This window comes from Crocodylus porosus, unplaced genomic scaffold, assembly GCF_001723895.1.
Source record: "Crocodylus porosus isolate Cpor-Errol unplaced genomic scaffold, CroPor_comp1, whole genome shotgun sequence".
Classification (NCBI taxonomy): Eukaryota; Metazoa; Chordata; order Crocodylia; family Crocodylidae; genus Crocodylus; species Crocodylus porosus.
Genome location: NW_017728886.1, coordinates 224,827,246 through 224,836,025, shown reverse-complemented (window position 1 = coordinate 224,836,025; position 8,780 = coordinate 224,827,246).

The window sequence follows — 8,780 nt, the reverse complement described above, 5'->3', positions numbered from 1 at the left end:
CCCCCCACCCCATACTTTAAAAAAAAACAAAACCCAGCAGTTATTGGCAGATGAAGCTGCCCTATGGCTGACTGGGGCCCCATCCCCACAGTGCAGGGCAGGGTGACAGCCCCATCAGCCCCAGCCTGGGTCCTCCTGCCCTTCCACTGTCCTGTGCTTCCTGGGGGGGCTCTTCCAGGAGGCTCTGGAGCCCCCACACCCCTGCTTCTAAGGTAAGCAGAGGCTTTTTTTTTTCCATTTTTTTTCTGTTCTTTTTCTGAGTTTTTGTTTTAAGTGATGGTGCCTGGGGTTCTGGGGGTATCCTTGAGGGTCTGGGGGTGCAAGTTGGGGGTGAGGCTCGGTAGGACAGCCATTGGGGAGTCTGGGGGAGCAAAGGGTGGGGCAGCCATTGGGGGGCTGCAGCAGCTACTGGGGGATGGGGCCAGGTGGGGCAGCAATAAAGGGGCTGGGGTGGGGCATGTGAGCCTTGCATAAGGGGTTGGTAGCCTGTGCAGGGGCTTTGGCCCATATTGGGGGGCCGAACCCCTTGTGTGGGCGACAAACCCGCTGTTGGGGGGCTGAACCCCCTGTTGGGGGCTGTAGCTCTTGTGTGGGGGCCATCATCCTGTGGGAGGGCAGCAAAATGAATTCATGAAAGATGTATTTTGAGTTCACTTTATTATTATGATAAGAGACTTGCTTTAACACTGTAAGGTATACAGGCATACCTCGTTTTATTGCGCTTCACTTTATTGTGCTTCACAGATATTGCGCTTTTACAAATTGAAGGTTTGTGGCAACCCTGCGTTGAGCAAGTCTATCAGTGCCATTTTTCCATTGGTGCCATTCAGCTCAGATGAAGGTTAGCATTTTTTAGCAATAAAGTATTTTTTAATTAAGGTATGTACATTGTTTTTTAGACATAATGCTATTGCACACTTAATAAACTACAGTATAGTGTAAACATAACTGTTATATGCACTGGGAAACCAAAAAATGCGAGTGACTTGCTTTATTGCGATATTCGCTTTATTGCATTGGTCTGGAACCAAACCCGCAATATCTCCGAGGTATGCTTGTATCAATAAACCACTGCCCAACTGATCACTCTCTCTGTCTCACTCTTTCTTTATAGTGGTCTTTTGTTTTACTTGTGGAGGAACATGGATTTGGGGGTATTTTACAGAGTGACTTTGGGATTTTTTTATCAGAGATTTTTCAGTTTTCCAATAGGGAACACCGGAATTCCTGCTGAGGAGGCCAGTGGCAGAACCCTGCTTGGTCAGAGCTGGCACCTTGGACCCATCTGGCTGTGGCTGACCTCCTGGCCAAATGGAGCCAGGAGGACATGCTTTGACAGTTCAAAGCAGGCCACCACACCCAGAACATCTTCCGGGTGATAGCTGCCCAGATGGTTGGGCAGGGAGCACACATGGTAGTAGTGCCACACAGAGGCCAACCCTGCAACCACAATCCACTGGCAGCTGGCCCAGAGAAGCAGATGCCTCTATTGGGTGTGCAGTCCCCATCTGGGTCTGGCAGGTGCGTGACAGGTCACAGCCAGGCAGCAGTCCCCACTGCCAGACTGCTGCAGTGGGTAGAGGGTGCAGGGAACTCTCAGGGCTGCTTCAGCAGTCCAGCTGGCACAAGGGGTAGTGTCCCTAGGTACCAATTGGCTGGGCCTCAGAAACTCCTGAGAGTGAGTAGCCCTGATCTACTTGCCAGGGTGGCTTTTTATACTGCTGAGGCCAGGACAGGGCAGCTTTTTATACTGGTGGGGACCAGCATAGATGCTGGTCCTGGGCTCTAGCTCTCCTTGGCTGCAGATCCGGGAGGAGCCAGGCAGGGTTATTTTGCCCCAAGTGGCACAATTTGCTCCTCACCAAAGTGCATGTCCAAGCACGTGCACTGAAGCAAAAAGCCCCAGCTCAAATTTGCACCACATCTGTTTCAACTGCTGTAAGCGCATGTGTTTGCATGTGTGGACGCGCCCAATGGCTCCACTCTAAGATAGTACTTACCCCGGCAATACTATCTTATGGCAGAGTTAATTAATTTACTGCACCCTAATACTGGCACATGTGTAGATGGTGATAGTTTTCTCTGTTTAAAAATCCAAATTCTCTGATAATAATGCCAAAATTCTCTGATTACTGTCAAAGATCAAAGTCTTTGATTTCAGATGCTGAAGGCAAAAGGTCAGATGACAAAAGGTCAGAAGCTAACACAACAAACTCTGTGGTTGTAATTTATCCCTCTGTATTAACAGTGTTGCACATACACACCCCTATCTGTGCCTCATTTCAAATCGCTTGAGCTTTTCATACGAAAGAGAGAAACTGACCTTGACAGCCCAGCACAAAAGATAAAGTACCTATAGTAACGAGATTAGCTGACTTTAGTAAAGTTGTAAAATTAAATATACTATGCGCGCCATCCTGTGACCAAACAGAACCAGTACCACCCAAGTAAAAATAACCCGCCTTTTTTATGAAACCTGAGCAAACAAAGAAAGCACAAGTGCCAACTCATTAATTATTTATGATTGGCATATAGTAATTGGTCAGCTGTGCTAAATAAAACTTTGAAGGAACTTCCGCCCAAGCGGAGGACCGTGTATACACTCAAGAAAAACAGATTGTGCACAACGAATGTTATCTCTTCCGCCTCCGTATTTTTTTTTTTTTTTGGTGTTCCTCGTCTTACCAGTCCATTTATCTCTCTATCTTTGGCATTATCTTTCTTATCAAGAGCTCTTAGTAATCTACAGACTGCAACGGCTTATATGAATCGCTCGGAAGCAACTGTCTTACCCACCCTGTAAATGCTGGGTAACATGATATCTGCATGCTGTAACTAAATCAATCAGCTCCTCTGCCTACGCTGCAGCACGTCAGAAGCGTAATTAAAATAAATCTTTTGTGAAACCATCACGCTGTGTTTAAATCATACTGACTCCTGCTCACCGTTATCACCCACCTGCCCGGTCATAAATCCCCCTTCTCGCACCAAGTCGGTCGTGCCAACCCAGGCTCGCAGGTCAAGGGTGCACCGGTGTTAGGGGCACGACAATTACAATCCCCAAAATCCATTTTTTTCCACAAATAAAATAAAATGTCACTATATATAGGGGGGGTTGTCAGTTGAACACAACATTTTATTACTACCTGGAAGACTACCAGTGCCTTCATCATTATAATAAAATAAATTCTAAATACCTATATATTTTGGCATTTGATTTTGAGTTTTTTATAATGGAAAATCAGAACTCTCCCTAGCCCCTTTATTTACCAGGACACAGGTCAAACTGTGACTATCCTTCACCCCCCCCCAGCTGCTTTACAGTGCTGAGCACCCCTGATATGCCAGTGCCCTGCAATTACCCATGCTGTTACCCCTAACTCCCCATCCATAGTCCCGCACTCCCACCAGCCCTGCTGGTGCCCCTCACTCCTGACCCACAGTCCACCAGCCCCCAGCCCTCTTGGTGCCCTTCATTCCTGACCTGCTGCCCCCACCCCCATACTCCAGCCCCACAGTGTTTAAGGAAGGAGTTAGGTGTGTGAGAAAGGGGGACTGTGGACATAGGTGATGAATGAGGGGCATAGGCAATGCTTTGTGTGGTGAGAGAATAGGCAATGTGAGGGGGACACAGGTGACTCATCAGGGGAGTGGAGGTGCACAAGTGATGTTGCGGGGGGCCAGGCTGGACACATGCAATACATTATGGGGGCAGGGGAAGCATGTGCCCCTTCAGATTAATGAACCCACTACAAGGCACAGGGCTGCAGCCCGGCCAGACCAGCTCTCACCTTGGTGGCCATGATGGCATGGTGCTCCCTCCCGTGCCATGTCCTGCCCACTAGGCCACAGAGGCAGCTCCTGCCAGGCTGCAGCCCCACGTCCTGCTATGGTTACAGAAATCTGGGGGGACATGTGCCTAACATATCACCTATGCCCCCCACCCCCATACACTCACGTGGAGATAGCTGTGGGAGCTGCTCTCCACCACACTGCCTGGGTGCCACAAGCATGTATGCATGCGCACATGCATGTGGTACTCCCTGCCCCTTGCATCCTGCTCCCCACACACTAAGCAACCCATTGCAGACTGGAACTCTACCAGCCTCCAAGGAGAAACCCACGGTTTCCCAGGTTTTTCTCCTTCAAAGCAGAAAATCCATGTTTTTTGGCATTTTCCCATGGCAAATGGAAAACCCAGATCCCTGTTGCTTAGTCAACAGTAAAATGCACATGTAGATGTACCCACCAATTTCATCTTATTCTTGTATTGTGAGAGATGATAAATAATAAATCCCTATTTACTTTCTCCTCACCATTTAGTAATTTGTAAACCCTTATCTAGCACCCCCTCAAGCATCTCTTTTCTAAACTGAATAGACCGATCCTGTTTAGGCTCTCCTCATATGGAAGGCCCTCCATACCACTAACCATCTTTGTTGCTCTTCTCTGTAACTCTGTAACCAGAACTGGGCACGGTATTCAAGATATGGATGTACCATGGATTTATAAAGAGCCATAATGGTACTTCCTGTTTTGTTTACAATCCCTTTCTTAGTAATCCCTAATATTTTCTATGCTTTTTTGATGGCTACTGATGTTATTAGCAAACTGTCCACAATGACTCCCAGTGTAGGTATAGTATAGGGGTTTTTTTGTCCAGGTGCATCACTTTACACTTATCTACATTGAATTGCATGTGCCATTTAATTGTCCATTCATTCAATTATGCTAGATCCTTCTGTAGTTCTTCAAAGTCTACCTTGGTTTTTACCATTTTGTATGATAGTCATCCACACATTTAGCCACCTTGCTACTTCTTTTTCAAGATCATTTATAAATACGTTAAACAGCACCAGTCCTAACACAGATCCCTGGGGGACCCCACTGTTTATTACTTTCTGTCTGGAAAACTGACCATTTATACTCACTCTGCTTTCTATTTTGGAGCCAATTTCTCATCTACAAGTGGACACTCTCTGTAACTCCATGTCTACCTAATTTAGTTAAGAGCCTCTGATAGGGGACCTTGTCAAAGGCTGTTTGAAAGTCCATCCTAATCAACTGGATCACCCCATCCACCTGCTTATTGACACCCTCAAAAAACTGTCATAGGTTGGTGAGGCATGATTTCCCTTTGACGAAACCAAACTGATTTCTTTCCAACAAATCATGTTCATCCATGTGCTGAATATATATATATATATATATTTTTTTTTATTGATTTTACCAGTTTTCCAGGAACAAAAGTTAGGCTTACTGGCCTGTGGTATGCTATGTTCCCTCTAGATCCTTTTTTAAATATGGGAGTCACACTGGCAACCCTCCAGGCCGCTGATACTGAGGCTACTTTTAGTGATAGGTTGCATGCTACATTTAGGAGTTCAGCAATTTCCCAACTTAGAAACTGGGTTCCTTCTAAATTCCTTTAGAACCCTAGAGTGAAGGCCACCAAGTCCTGGTGATTTGCTACTGTTTAGTTTATCAGTTTCCTCCACAACTTCATTTATTGAAACCTCAGTTTGGGTCAGCTCCACTGATTTGCCCCTAGAGAGCTGGGGATCCAGTGATAGAATTTCCCTAACATCTTCCACGGTGAAGACAGATGCAAAGCATGCATTTAGTTTCTCTGCAATGGCCCTGTCATCATTTAGTGCTTTTTTAAAACCCTGATAATCCAAAAGCCAAATGACCCCCTGGCAGGTCTTTGGCTTCTAATATACTTAAAGGAAATGTTGTTACCTTATGTGTCTCTAGCACGTTTCTCCTTAAATTGTCTCTTAGCTTGTCTTATTACAATTTCACATTTGATTTGCCAGTGTTTATGCTCTTTTTCTTCCTCATTAGGATTTGACTTCCACTTTTTGTAAGAAGCCCACTTGCTGCCTACTCCCAAGTATACATTGAGCCCGTGATGACTACTCATTGAGCATGATGATCCAGGAGTGGATCCAGAGGGGGTACAGTGGCATGGCTACACTCCCCTATTGGACTGGACCACACCTTGGGAACCTGAAGACTTTTATAAGTCCGCAAAGCAGGTGAGAATGCCCTTTCACTCTCCCCTCCATACTCAATGTCCCCTTCCCTCCCCTGCATGCTGCTGCTACTTTCCCTGTTGTCCCAGGGTGAGGGAAGCTTCAGAGTTCCTCCTGCCTGCTCCAGCCAGGCTGAGCAGGGGTGCTGGGCTCAGCTGGTGCAGCAACAGCAACAGCAGCTGTTCCTAATGATCACCTTGTTCTCTCAGTGCTTTACAGCAGATTCCTTGTGGACTTCCTCCATGATCCTTCTAGGTACTGAGGTCAGACTGACCAGCCTGTAATTCCCTGGATCCTCCTTCTTCCCATTCAAGACTCCATTAAAAGGAAAAGAAAGATGTAATTCTGTGTATATGTTAAGGATGATTCTGCAGCTGCCATCGCACAGAATGAGCATTTAATGTATGGGCCTGTGTTTAACAGTAGGTCTTTTCTGCATTTATGCTTTGCTTGCAAGGACTTGTGCATGTGTGGTATCTCATATGAGTGATGAAGGAAGCAGCACTTACTCGTGATGGCAGGAATCTATATTCCAGTTTTGAGGTCTAAGATTTTGCTATCTAGCATGCAAACCTATTATTGCCTATATGCAGAGCACAGATTTCCACTAGGGTTGTAGAAATGCATCACTGCAATAGACATTCAGCTGGCAGAGATTACAGGAGAGGAATTACTCCTGGCCACTGAAATATGAATGAAAATTATGGGGCTCAAAGGCAAGATCAAGGAAATACCTGAACAAAGACCTTATCTACACACAGAACTGACATTACCTTGTCATTTGGGTTAAGCCTGATCCTGTTCTATTTAAACTAAATGAAAATAAGCATCAGTTTAAGATTACACTTTAAGTTAAACCTATAAGCCTTGAACTATACTACAATTCTGGCAGACATATATCTGGTTTCAATTTTTTGAAAGCAGAGCTTAACCTTCAAAAGATTAAAAAACACTGCAGGGTTTGTTTGGTTTTTTTACTGCTTTTATTTTTATTAGGCCAGACTTAAATATAACATACAGATTTCCCTCACTTTATGCAGGTTCTGTATATGCAAATTCACTCTTATATGATGACCCTTTTTATACTAATTCATTACATGCCAGATAAATTCACTCTTATGTGATCCATGTGGTGGAAGCCCAGTCAGCTGCTTTGTGAGGTGCACTGTGGGAGTGATGTGCACCAAAATACAGGCTCGTGTGTGGATCTGTGCTCCCTGCTCGTTGTCTGTGACATGTTTTTATGTAGTTGCCATCCCCATTATGATAGTGTCCTGTGCATGTGTATACTGTCTGGTACTGTAGGTGAGTACCAAAACTGTCTTGTAAAAGTGGTAGAAATGGGTCTGGGGTCAGTACAGTTGAGGTCTTGGAATGTATCCCTATTTGTTACATTGTTAAGTGGGTTCTCTTTATGCAAATTTGAGTTATGTACTGTTTTCCAGGAATGTATGTACAGCATAGAACGAAGGAAATCTGTAATACAAATCCTCATTTGCAAGAAAGGACAGCTACAGTTCTGGTTAGAGCAGTGGTTCTCAACCGTTTTAGACTCTAAGCATCCCCCATAAGACTCAAGGCACCCTTTGGAAAATATTTGCTCTCAGTATTCATTTGTTTTTGATTGCAGAAATATAATAAAGCAATTCTTCTGTTGCAAATAACTCGGAAAAATCACAACAGGTCAGAATGTTTTTAACACTTTGAATTCTTATTTGAAATTTCTGGGTTTATCTTGTGAATCATGTTTGCACACCTAACAGTGATAACATTGTATGATATCCTTGAAAGGATCTCAAAACACCCCAGTTGAGAATCACTGGCTTAGAAACGTTTGCGATACCAAAGTCAGGTTTTTCAGGAGAAGCAAAATCTTAGTATTTCAAAATTTAAAAAGAAGCCTAAAAACTTTGTTCTTTAATAAACCTTGAGGCTATGTATCATACAGTTTTGTATCCTACCCTTGGACGAAAAAGCCCTACTTATCAAAGTGTTCTTCCTCCATAGGAAACTTTGTAACAGCAGTGAAACATAATGGGCACATCCAGGCAAGCATGCATGTGCCTGTTGCGCCGTCTCAAAGCAATTTGAGATGCTACAGGAGGTACTCTGGGAATGGAAAAATGTTGCAGCACGGACTTTAAATTTGACACTAGGAAATCCAGGTGTCAGAAAAAAACTGTAGAAAAAAGCACAGCAAGGCGCAGTCAGGAACATGCCCTGAGGCAACCAGAGGCAGGGTCCTCCAGAGAGATGCTCCAGAGCATCTCTATGGTGCTCCTGCTGCCCTATACACTCTCTTAGCATAGGAGGCAAACAGGAGTGCAGCAAGGCTGTGTTGTGACCCAGTCCTGGCTGCTGTCCCTGGTAAATAGGGATGTGGGGATGGAGGGGCTGTAGGGGTTGTGTGGGGATGCAGGGGGTGCTTGGGAAGCATGGGTCCCCCACAAGGTTCACAGCCCCCCTACAACAGCAGAGGCCATCGGGTGCTCAGGGCCATTGCTGGCAGAGCTCCCCTGCAGCATGGTGTGGCTTCAGCTGCCTGGCACCCAGCTCTGCCTGTGCAGCATGTCACGGTCCTGGTCTGGCCTGGCCCAGCCTGGGGCTGTGTGCCATCAGGCAGCACCAGGATGCTTTGACTGTCACCCAGGGGCCTGGCATGTGCTGACTCCATGGAGGCAGGACTTGGCCTGGTGCGACACAGCCCCTGTAAGCAATGCCAGGCCCTCAGGTGACAGCCTG